The sequence below is a fragment of the Aquarana catesbeiana genome, linkage group LG07, assembly GCF_042186555.1.
Source record: "Aquarana catesbeiana isolate 2022-GZ linkage group LG07, ASM4218655v1, whole genome shotgun sequence".
NCBI lineage: Eukaryota > Metazoa > Chordata > Amphibia > Anura > Ranidae > Aquarana > Aquarana catesbeiana.
The window spans coordinates 215,427,454-215,440,104 of record NC_133330.1 but is presented as its reverse complement, the minus strand read 5'-3'; the positions used below and the strand labels follow the sequence as shown (position 1 = coordinate 215,440,104).

At 39.4% G+C, this 12,651-nt stretch overlaps 1 protein-coding gene and 1 long non-coding RNA gene across 2 annotated transcripts in view; one reads left to right on the top strand and one right to left on the bottom strand.

Moving 5' to 3' along the window:
- LOC141103430 (uncharacterized) overlaps positions 1–12,651 on the top strand; it is a 343,701-nt gene that overhangs the window by 20,192 nt on the left and 310,858 nt on the right. The window contains exon 2 of the long non-coding RNA XR_012235323.1: positions 3,477–3,762. This is a non-coding gene — a long non-coding RNA (uncharacterized lncRNA). The remainder of the gene's footprint in view (positions 1–3,476; positions 3,763–12,651) is intronic.
- Positions 1–12,651, bottom strand: part of OLFM3 (olfactomedin 3) — a 395,228-nt gene that overhangs the window by 211,152 nt on the left and 171,425 nt on the right. The window lies entirely within an intron of this gene.

The following is a 12,651-nucleotide window of genomic DNA, read 5'->3' as shown; positions in this document are numbered from 1 at the left end:
AAAAAAGCATGGAGACATGGATGGATGGGTGAATTTGCTTTGAGTGTTAAATATGAATAAAATTGTGTTTTTCAATTTATGGTTTTCAGATGCAGTTGAATTTTGCTTTAAATCTGGACAAAATAAAATAAATTTGATATTAGATGCTCTAATTGTTACAGTTTAGATCATAGCAATTCTGACTCATGGACAGCATACTAATTCCAGGACGGTGACTCTGAGTGAGTTTAGCTTTACTGCTTTACTCAGAACAAATATGCAATATAGAGAAAGGAGAGAGCAGAAACAAGAAGCAAAGTTCAAGATAAAATGTGTTGTTTGCAGTATCTGGTAAAGAGCCAGTTCTAAAGGACCCTTTTCATCAGTGTTTCACAAAATAAGCCAGCTAAACCAGCAACTAGAGAAAGCTTTTTTCACTCCCACAAATGAATCTTTTTCTTCTTAAAGAGGTTGTAAACCCCACTTTGTTATTTTTACCTACAGGTAAGCCTATAATAAGGCTTACCTGTAGGTAAAATGAATATCTCCTAAATGGTGCACGTTCAGGAGATATTCACCCTGCATGCAGCCGCCGACGTCAGCGGCACAAATGCGCTCTCAAAGTCCGGCATACTATGCCGGACCTTTAGAGCTTCTTGCTGGAACCAAGGGCTCCCGCGCTCATGCGTGGGAGTGACGTCATCGTGGCTCTGGCCACTCACAACGCTGGAGCCCGTGATCCCAGAGGAAAGGACGGGAGAAGATGTCAGCCCTCTTAGCGGAGAGCGGGTGCCGCTGGAAGGGCTTCATTCAAAGGTGAGTATTTCATAATGTGCTAGTATGTGATGCATACTAGCACATTATGCCATTGTTTAGCAGGGGTGTTCTTCTTTTTTTTTCAGTGGTTTACTACTGCTTTAAGTCGTGATTTCGTTAATAAAGTGCTATTAACCCTTTCATGCCTAAGCCTATTTCTGACATTTGGTGTTTACAAGTTAAAATCCGTATATTTTGCTAGAAAATGACTTAGAACCCCCAAACATTATATATATTTTTTAGCGGAGAATCTAGAGAATAAAATGGCGATTGTTGCAATATTTTATGTTACACGGTATTTGTGCAGCGGTGTTTTAAACAAAATTTTTTGGGAAAAGGGGCACTTTCATAAATTAAAAAAAAACGAAACAGTAAATTTAGCCCAATTTTTTTGTATAATGTGAAAGATGATGTTACGCCGAGTAAATATATACCAAACATGTCACGCTTTATAATTGCACGCACTCGTGGAATGGCAACAAACTACGGTGCCTAAAAATCTCCATAGGCGACGCTTTAAATTTTTTTTACAGCGACCAGGTTAGAGTTACATAAGAGGTCTAGTGCTAGAATTTCTGCTCACGCTCTGATGATCATGGCGATACCTCACATGTGTGATTTGAACACCGTTTACATATGTGGGCACGACTTCCGTATGCGTTTTCTTTGCTGCGCGAGCTCGCAGGGACGGAGGTGCTTTAACATTTTTTTTTCTTATTCATTTTATTTATTTTTATGTTATTAAATTGTGTTTAAAAAAAAAAAAATGATCACTTTTATTGCTGTCACAAGGAATGTAAACATCCCTTGTGACAGTAATAGGTGGTGACAGGTACTCTTTATGGAGTGATCAGGGGTCTAAAAGACCTCCAATCCCTCTTTTGCAATTCAAAGTATTCAGATCGCCGAAAACAGCGATTCTGAATACTTAATATTTTTAAATTCTGGCGCCACTGGCAGCCGAGTAAACCGGAAGTGGCGTCGTGAAGTCGCTTCTGTGTTTACATTCAGGAGTCTGGAACGAAGCCATTTACGGCTTCGTTCCAGTCTGTCTCCAGGTGCCGGAAGTGGCACATCACAGATCGGGTCTCCCGGTGGGACGGGAGGCCCGGGATAACAATCGGTCGGCTTTTAGCCGTATCAGTTGTTATCCCTGGAAAGCTGATCGCACGCTCTAAAAAATGGTATCGGGATGATGCCTGCCGAGGCCACATATATGCGTACGCTCGGCGCGAAGTTGTTTTTAAACCTTTAAGACAAAACTTATTTTATTGCAGTTTACCATGTTTTATGTGTGGTGGCTGCATTACATTTTTAGGCTTTTCCCCCATTATTTCCACTTGTTGATCCAGCTACTAAGTCTGTTTTTTTCTACTTCCTTTAACAGACCAAGCTCTCAAGCAAAAGTGGAAGTTAAAAGGTTGAGATAAACCATTTAACATTGGCAGGAGTGCTTACATGCTCAGATTTTGTTCATCTATGTAAAATCTTTATCTCAAAAGAAAAAAAAAATGTTGCTTTAACTGCTTAAAAAGTGTTAGCTGGAATTCAGCTTTAATTTATTAATTAGGTGGAGCAGCTGCTAGCAATAATCGCAAGAGAATCCAGGAAGCTGGTTGTACCCAAGTTGATCGATCAATCAACTTGGTATATTCAGCCTGCCTATTAATGGTTTGAATCTCGGGGTGTTCCTGCTGAACCGGTCAAGATTCGAACTATGTATGGCCATCCTAAGGAGCACACCTCCCAGTGACCATCACACTAAAGTATCATGAACTATACATATAGAAATTGTTAGCAGGGGTTCCCTGAGACTGTTATTACAAGGATTCCTCCATTTTAAAAAGGTTGAGAGAGGTTGCCCTACATGAACAATACTAATCCCTGAAGAGGGAAGTCCTTCAGAATCCTCAAAAAGCATTATTCTTTATTTATTTCCCGTACTTAGGACATACCCATACTTCCTCTGATGGGAGCAGCCATATCTCAGTCAGCCTCTAAGCTGCAGCCATGATACAGATATCATTTTGTTCAGCTAGCAATTCTGCGCAATGTAAAAGTGATCCAAGCGGCTGCTCTACAGCTACTCAATCACTTTTAGTGGTGGCAGAAGGGGGTCCCTGCCTTTACCAGACTCTAAATACCACTATGGAGCCCAATACCAATACGACTGCTCTGAATCGGGCACACTAGACAGAATGAGAGGAATTTCCATTGTTCCTTCCCCTCTGTGATGTCAGAAACCAGAAGCGATGAGGATTTTGGCACTTCTAGTTTATGGCATGCAAACCATCTGATCAAACGATCTCAGTTTAATCAGACACTTTGGATGACAGAAAAGAGATATGGGGCCTAATAGTCCCCAGATCTCTCCATAAAGAGGAAGAGTGCATGGGTAACACTGCGCTAACAATTGAAAACAAGGTAAAGCAGCTACATACAGTCTGACAGAAACAATGAATATATAAAATAAAAAATGTAGCGCATAATCTGTGTGTATGTGATCAAAGCCAAACAATTCCTAATTTGTACTTCAAACAATGTTAGTGGAACATCAGCCAAATGGCATGTGATAAACATAAAGTCAATGAATAAATGTTTATAAGTGGGATATAATGTCCCGCAGCACAGGAAGGTGAATATACTCCGAAGTCTGATGATATTCAAATTGAATTTCACAGAAACCGGACCATAACAACGAGAGGAAGCAATCATGGAAGGAATGGTATGTGGAAAACTCTTACCAGATCCCGTGGATTCCCGTGTCAGCGACAGGGAATCGCATGAGCATTGTGCCACCAAGGGAGTGGGAAGGGACGTCCTGTCACTCGAATTCTCTAGGCTGCAATCTGCATGGATCACCGGGGGCCACCAGGCAGGTCCTCACAGTAAACAACCAGGATAAAGATCAGGAAGGCAAAGACGTCACTTGTGGAGCTGAAGTAAGCACTTGACCTCATTTGAAAGGTATGTGGAAAGAAAAAATATGCCTCTACATGGTGCAGATAAAAAAGGGGGTGTTTTTATTTCTAAAAAAACCTTTTTACAATAAAAAAACGTGATCACAATGCATTAAAATGAGTGGGCAACATGGATGGTGGTAAATGATCTGACGCGTTTCGACCTAGGGGTCTTCAACAGGGGCATAAAACATCCACTCCAGGTTGCCTGTATTTATAACTAAAAGTATCTAGAAAGGACCAATTACAATGAGTGCAAATAGAGCCATTTTCATTGGGTGGGTGTAGTCACATGATCGCACTTGGAATGGCAAGACAGAAAATAATGGCCTAATCCTATTGGACCTGTGCAATCGTCTGATATCACCCTGTGTAATAGAAATAAATTGGAGCCAATCACTGAGGAGCCTGTCATGGCTCATGCTATCACAAGAGATGTTATTCATCCCTTGTGATAGCAATAAAGTTCAACAAAAAATAAAAAAATTAAAGTACCCTCCTCTCCATGTGCTCATGAGCAAATGCACACGTAAGTCCCATGCACATACATAAACGGTGATCACACCACACATGTAAGGTATCATCGCAAATGTCAACATGAGAGCAATAATTCTAGTGTAAGAGCTCCTGCGTAACTCAAAACTGGTAACCTGCAAAGACTTTTAAAGCATCGCCTCAAGATTTTTAGGCACCGTAGTTTGTCGCCATTCCATGGGCGTACGAGAGAGTGGCATGTTAGGTATCTATTACTCAGTGTAACATCATCTTTAATACTTCACCAAATATTGGGTCTCTAAAGCGGAGTTTCACCCATTTTTTAGTTTATTAAAAGTCAGCAGCTACAAAAAGTATAGCTGCTGACTTTTAATAAACCGACACTTACCTGTCCCACGGTCCAGCGATGTGGCCGCCCGGAGCCTCGCTCCTTTCTCGGCGCCATCATAGCAACTGTGGGCACCTGTCTGTGACAGCTTATGGCTTCACGGCCGGGCATGCACTGCTCATGCACGAGTTGTGCTGCTCTCTACTATTGGCCAGTCAAACTTCTGGGACCTGTGCTGTGTCCCAGAAGATCGCTGGCAGGGAGGGGCCGCCTAGGGCGAGAGGAGGAGTCGCCTAGGCGGCCGAGAACAAGAAGGAGAAAGTGGGCCAGGAAGTCCAACTAAAAAGAGGGTACACACTCCCAAAAAAAAATTACATGCCAAATTTGGCATGTCAGGGGGTGTGGAGTGCTTAAAGCAGAAGTTCCACTATTGGGTGGAACTCCGCTTTAAATTGTGTTTGCGTGCACTATAATTCAATAAAGTGTATTTTTTCCTGAAAATTTTAATTTGATAAACTGCAGTACAAATATTGTATGACATTGCAACAACCATCATTTTATTCTACAGGGTATTTTCTTAAAAAATATATAATGTTGGGGGTTTTAAGTAATTTTGTAGCAAACAAATGAAGATTGATTTGGACTGGAGGTGGATAACAGTCACTGTGAACAATACATATTATCTGGACTTTACTGCTTGTTTGGTGCTCTTCTTACTCTATATATACAATATATGATACTTTGATCCATGACCCAGACTTTGGCCCTTTTATGCCTTTCATACTTGCCATGGGTTAGCTTAACAACTCTTGAGGATTCAGAGCTCAAAAGCACATAACTACTATCAGAATCTATAAATGATACAAGTCAGGGAATGGTTTCTTAATGGCAGATCTTTTTTAAAAGGTCATGCAATGTATGTTTGACATAAACTGTGCACTAAATTTTAAATACTGACTTAGCCTTTGGTGGGAATGAATGAAGGGCAGTCCACTACCCTGCCTGTCAGGCATTTATTTCAGTTCATCTATCATATAAGAGAAGGGATAAAGAATGGTTGCAATAGCTACTTGCTAGTATATTACAGATAGAGGGCACAGGGGACTCCTTTTGGTCTCTGTACATGAAATCAATGCTTGCGCACCTTCAAGTCAGTGGGATCCAACTGGGATCTAACTATTAATTCCGCAGTTGTTAATGGGCTAAGGATACCTGCCTCCTGTGACATCATCAGTCTAATAAGTAAATTGTATACTTCTTAGTATTGTAATACTTATTTTTTAAGGCTTTTGTCACACATGGTCCAAATTCTTACATACAGTAAATCATTAGAACATCTCTTGGCTTTTATATAAAGTTTTAATTTTCAATGCTGCATAACAAGTCAACTTAAAATCCTAATTTTTAGGTGTAACACAATAGAATACTAGATATTTTAGGAAATCTGGCATGTTCTTGATGTCTTTTCAGTTTGAAAGTTAGTTAAAATATTTTCACTTTATAATAATGGCTAATGTTCCACTTTGATTGTTAATAATGCTGGAAAATATATTGCAGATTTCCACTGATATATTATGCATATGTACCGCACAAAATACTATGTGCACATAATCACAGCTTAATTAGCTTTGAAAATTATTTTGTGAATGGTTGCAGTAAACAAATTAGCTTGTAAGATGCAGCCAGGTTGACAAGCTTCCAAAATGTACTTTTACACCACAACAGAGAAAATAACTAGCTTATGCCTCTGGTTTAAAATAAACATTTTCACTCTGTTGGAATTTTTGATCACGATAAAGACTGTAATATACCTATTCTAACACTGATTGCTTGCAAAGAAGAATTCTGTATATATTTCCTATGTAAAAATCTTTCATGAACTGTACACAAATGCTTATTTATCCACCTTTATTTGAAACCATTAATTTCCGAAAGAGTAAAATATTGCAACTTTTAATCTTTGGAATGCCAGGCGCTACCACCCACTTAGCAACTCAGGTGGCCAAAACATTTTTGCTATTTTATACATAAATATGACAGTCTTGATAATAGCTTCCAAACCTTTATAATTACTGGTATTTAAAAGTATAGAACCCTGTAATTCCGCATGTCTGATTATAAATGAGAAAATGTTTATTAAATAGATAAAAACACACTAAAATCATTATTAGCTCATATTAACCCATAACAACCCTATCTTTAAAATCCCTGTTAAATGACAAAATGTAACCGCAATAACATAAAATATAATGTGTTTTAGCAAAAGTGAAAATTTATTGTATGAGTGCCTATAAAAAAGTGATTTTAAATTTTTGTACTGATTTATAACTTTCAATCAATTTTAATTAAACCTTTTTTTTTTTCTATCATATGACTGAGATAAGAAGCCCCTTGGTTATAAAATAAAAAGTCTGGTACAGGTTCTCCTTATGGAGGCATAGGAGTTGATTTACTATCTATTAGTCTATTATTGACAAATAGATTGTTCATTTTGCAAGGGAATTAGGCCTAGTACACACGGGCCAAATGTTGGTGGGTTGAGCGAAAAAAAAGCTAGTGGTGTGTACTAGGCTTTAGCCACAGAGCTAAGTCCCGCCATACAAGGTTCAAATCTCAGCCAGTTTAGCAAGAACCGGCCGAGATTCCAATCATTAAAAGAGAAGTATAGGGTTTTTTTATCCCATAATCATGGTTACCTAGGTGGATGCAGCATCAGTTCAATGCTGCATCTGTCCCCCACCGCCGATGGCTCGGTTCTCTCACCTCCCTGAGCAGAGAGCTGCTGCCTGTCAGTCAGCAGCTCTCCTGCTCTGTTCCTCCACGCTCATTGGAGCGCTGAGCTGTGGAGGGGCGGAGAGTGGCCATCTCAGCGGCTAAGACGCCTATCAGTCCAGGCACCTGGTGGATCCAGACTTCCAGAGTCGGCATTACGCAGTGCCTGGACTGATCTTGGTGACGTCAGCAGAGAACGGACTTCTGTTGAAAATGGGATACAGGAGTGCAAAACGAACTGCACTCCTGTGACCCATAGGAGAAGCCCAGCCGAATGAGCTCAGGCTGGACTTCTCCTTTAATGGGCAGGCTAAATGTACCAAGTTGATCAAATCGATCTATTTGGATACAACCAGCCTGCCGGATTCTCTTATGATTATTGCTAGCAGTTGAAATAGCCGCTAGCAATAATCACTACTTTCTCCTGGCTTCCCCTGCCCTTTTTTTATCAATATGTTAGTTTTTCATTTTGTTTACAAATGAGAAAATACTGAAAAGTAAACTTGAATATGATCAATGTTTTTGTGTTTTTTTTGTATGCTTGTTTGTTTTGCTTTTAATAGACTGCATTGCACTAGCGCTGGTGCTAATGACAGCGTCAGGAATCTGCTGATCCTTGCAGCTGTTTCTGCCACATCTAAGTGGTTAGCTGTGGTGGCTGAGCCCTGTACATTTTAATGAGAGGTCAGCAAGGGCCACAGCTATCTGTGGCTATTCACCTATCCAGCGACTACTTCCTAGTGGCTGTAGCTAGCCACTCATGGGTGGAAGAGACAGCTGCAGGAATCAGCAGATTCCTGCCGCTGTCATTCGCACCAGCGCTAGCCACATATGCAAATGTAGCCTAAAACAGCCATTGTTATTCATTTACATCCTATGGTACAAGCGATCACTGCATCTACATTTGCCTGGTGTACCTTAATTTCATTGTAGATGTTTTAATGTGACTTTGGAATGCCATATGAATGCCAGTGAATCTCATTTGGGCAAATATCAGTAATGATATTTGATATTACCTGGGATTCCAAGTTAATCCTTCATTAATAGACCCCCTACATTTTAAACAGTTTTTGTACTTTCTATATGAAAATGCATTTAATCTGGGGTGCACCCTTAGATCACGATGCGTTTTCCAAAGAAAGAGCCCAACAGAAACTTTTTGCTCTCAGACAACAACATTTATTTGTCAAAAAACAAAAAAACTTGCGAGCTACCACTAGTATATATCAACTCATATCTGGACAGCTGCTAACATTGATTGCGTCCCATAAGACCGTGCAAAAACACCATATGTGAAAAGAAAATGCTGCGCTATCTTAATACATGTTAAAGAAAAAAAAAATAAAGTGTTTTAGTGCATACATACACTGAATATGTACCGTGATTTAAATTAACATAAAGCATATAATCAAACATCATAGATCTTATATTAATAATCCAAGCACATGCATATATGTATAAAGTGACCCAGTGAACTAAAAGTGCTATGTGCAAAAATTGATACAATAGAAGAAAATCTTGTGAATCAAAGATAACATAATTAGATAATGAAGTCCATTCCAAAAATAGTCAAATCTTGTAATGTTGATACAAACGTGTTCTCGTGTCCACACAGGTGCTCCCCCCTTATGTGTATATGCTCACATCATAGTGTGTGACCTCACAATTAAGTTCAGTCAGTGCACGCATATGAACCACCCCTGGGTTCAGTTTTAGTGATGGGATCCTGGGCTGCTCAGTGGCGCTGTCTCCACATCCATATAAAACATATAAGGGACTTGATAGTGTGATATCGTTTAAAAAATATACATATATTTATTAATGAACAAAAGCCCCTCTCCAGGGTACTCACATTTGCCAGGTGCTTCAGTGCACCACTCTACAGAAAGCCAAATCGCTGAAATAGGGTGTCCCTCCATCTTAAGACAGACAAGCTGTCTCCTGCATCGTCCTGTCCCCTCTCCAACATGTGTCGATACAGGGATATAACGTATCTTCCTCAGGGGGATTGTCACAATCCCCCTGAGGAAGATACGTTTTATCCCTATATCAAGTTTACTGGGTCACTTTATACATATATGCATGTGCTTGGATTATTAAGATAAGATGCATAATGTTTGATTAAATGCTTTATGTTAAGTTGATTCACGGTACATATTCAGTGAATATATGCACTAAAACGCTTTATTTTTTGTCACTTTAATATGGCACATATGCCGTTATTAAGATAGCCCAGCATTTTCTTTTCATATATAACATTTATGTGTCAATCTTGGACCTACATGCAGAAAAAACATATATTTTAAATTCCAGTTAAAATGCTACTGACTTGCACTAATCAATACAATACTAACTAGAAATTAGTTTACTGTAGTTAGATCGGTGAAAAATGAATTCCTATTGATTGCTTTGAATTCCTGCAATCTGCATATTGCCTTTTGCCTTATTAAATAAACCCAATGGCTTAGACCTGTGTCACCTCGTTTGTACATTTGTTTACTTTTAATCCTCTATTGGGTTAGACAACATGTTGGAATTTTTTCAGCTGCCCATTCTAGATTCTGTGGCGTGGGCAGTGAATGCTGAACAGAGACAGATGACAAATCAATTACTGCTCTTGTACAGGTGTATAAGGTCCTCTGTTATCCTTATCAACAATAGCTTAGAATGAAAAACTAAAAGTGGTTGTAAACATATACCCAATGAAGTGACAAGTCTCAGGTGATACACAAAGATTAAACAAACCCTCTAAAGTTGTACCTGGCTATCTGCAGCCATTCAAAGATTTCTCAGCTCCAAAAGACAGGGAGCAGGGATCTGACGTCACACGCTGCACAAGATATAGAGGAGAGCCCTCTGCCACACATAGACACATATGTGCTGCATGTGGGCATTAGAGCTCCACTTTCTTTGCTGTTGCACATTTGCATTACGTAGGTTGCAAGGGGTTATGCTGGAAGAGATGTGTTTCATCACATTTGCGCACCCACAAATGAGATGCAAAACAGAAAATGGCAAGGCTTGCACTGAATGTTGTGTGACCCAGAACAAGACGTTGCCTATCCCTAGGGACAACCTAGGTGAAGCAATACATCGATATAGGGAAACTGATCAGCCATGACACTACAAGCTACAGCCACAAAATGTAAGCCCATCATTACAATGTAAGGCAAACAAATGACACATGGAAATTACACTAATACCTAATATAAAACATTGAAAACATTTGAAAGTTTATAATGCCTTTAAAAAGAAGTACACATTTTGTATTGTATCGATCTGCAATGCACTGCACTGACCACTGCTGACAAAGCAACACCAACAAGATGACCTTACCTACCTCTCTGCTTATTTACCTCCGCTATTTCACTTTTGTCTTGTTTTCAGCAGTCTCAGAAGTTAGTGAAACTTTAACAGTCCCCCGAGGTGTTAATGTTCCAGTAAACTAGTTAGTTAGCTATTTAGAGCAGTAATCAACTTTACAACTATAAGCAGAACCGCTGGCTGTGCCTGGCAGGCCTATAGCTGTGAAATTACCTTCCATCGAGCCCCACCACATGGTGAAGATATGAGATTCTCAGCAAGTTACAGGGGCAGCTTATTGATTTAGCAAAAAACACAGAAAGTTATAAATCCAAGAGTTTTATTGGCTCTGACTTTTGCCAGAGGGTCTAAAGAAAGAGGAATACATTTCACAGCATTGTACACATTCCGCTTAGAGTGAATATTAACAAGAAATATTTGCTTTTTTTAACTTATGCACTTACAAATGACAGTCAGCACAAATTACATTTTATGCAGTATTTTTTGATTCATAGGGTACAATTTCTGCTATGATCATTAACAATTTCTTTGCTGCCTATTTTTTAATCATAAAATGTTTTGGTTGTTATAACAGTCAGAGCTTGTTCAAACAAGCCTGCACACTAAAATGATCTGTTTTAGCGTAAAGACTGGTGTTTGATTTGTACTGGTAGTGGGTGGGGGTGTCTCAGGTTTTTACAACACAGGGCACAGTTTACTTTTTATTTTATTTTTTAACATTTTTAAATGTCGGTCTTTCCTCCTCTTGTGACTTTTCACAACATTTCACAGATGGAGAACTTTGGTGATCTCTGGTGCAGAAAAATTAAGGCATGCTGTATTTTTCCGCATTTCTCTACTCCGTTGTATTGTGAACAGAGCACACAGAAAACAATTATTTTCTATGTGCCCTTGCAGTGACCTGTGTTGATCAGATACAGGTCACAGAACACACAAATGTTATCTGCTTTACAGCTTGCATACTTTGTTTCCAAAATCTGTGCTCAAAAAGTGTGCAACCCAATATCAAATTAATACATCAAATCACTGTATGTTAATAAATAACAAAGTAAGATAAAATATTCAAATAATTAGTGAATAAATGTCCAAAACGTGATCACATAAACCACCAAAGTGAAACAGAGAAGCCAAAAAATCATCCGTGTAGTATTTCAAATGATTGGAACCATAAAGTAATTTTAATATAATCTTCTTAATATACAAAGTTATGAAGTTCTTTTTGTGTAAATGATGATGGTGTCTTGTTCCATGAATTACGCCACCGAAAGAGTATGTAGCACCCAAGGTGTCCCCCAAACCAACACCACTATGCACTCACCAAATGTAAATTGGCACCTCACACGTCAGTAGTAGTAGCGATGCTCCAGAATGATTAAAGTAGGAGTAAACTCCCATGCATACTTTTTACCTACAGGTAAGCCTAAAATAAGTCTTACCTATAGGTACTGTAAATATCTCCTAAAGTGCACCATTTAGGAGATATTTACTGTAGATGCAGCTGGTGACCTCAAGGAACGGCCATCCGGGGCATACCTTCAGAGTTCTGTGCCATAAATGGCGGCTCCTACACACATGTGCGGAAATGACATTACAGCAGCTCCAGCCACTCACACGGCTGGAATACGCGAACCCGGAAGGAAGACCCGGTGAAGATGGAAGCGCCTTCAGTGGTGACAGAGCGTCACTGGAGGGGCTTCGTTCTAAGGTAAGTTTCAAATAATGTGCTAATATGTGATGCGTACTAGCACATTATGACATTGCCTTGCAGGTTGCCAAAAAACCCACAGTGGTTTACTACTGCTTTAAGAGGTTACTTTCACTGGAGAGGCTTGTACCACCCTAAAGTGTCCACCACACCTACAACTCTATTTACTCACCAGATATAACCTTGCATCATGCATGGCCACAAACATTTTTCACAAGTGTATCCGGCCTCAAGTATTCACCACTACAAACACCATCCGAACCATATATATC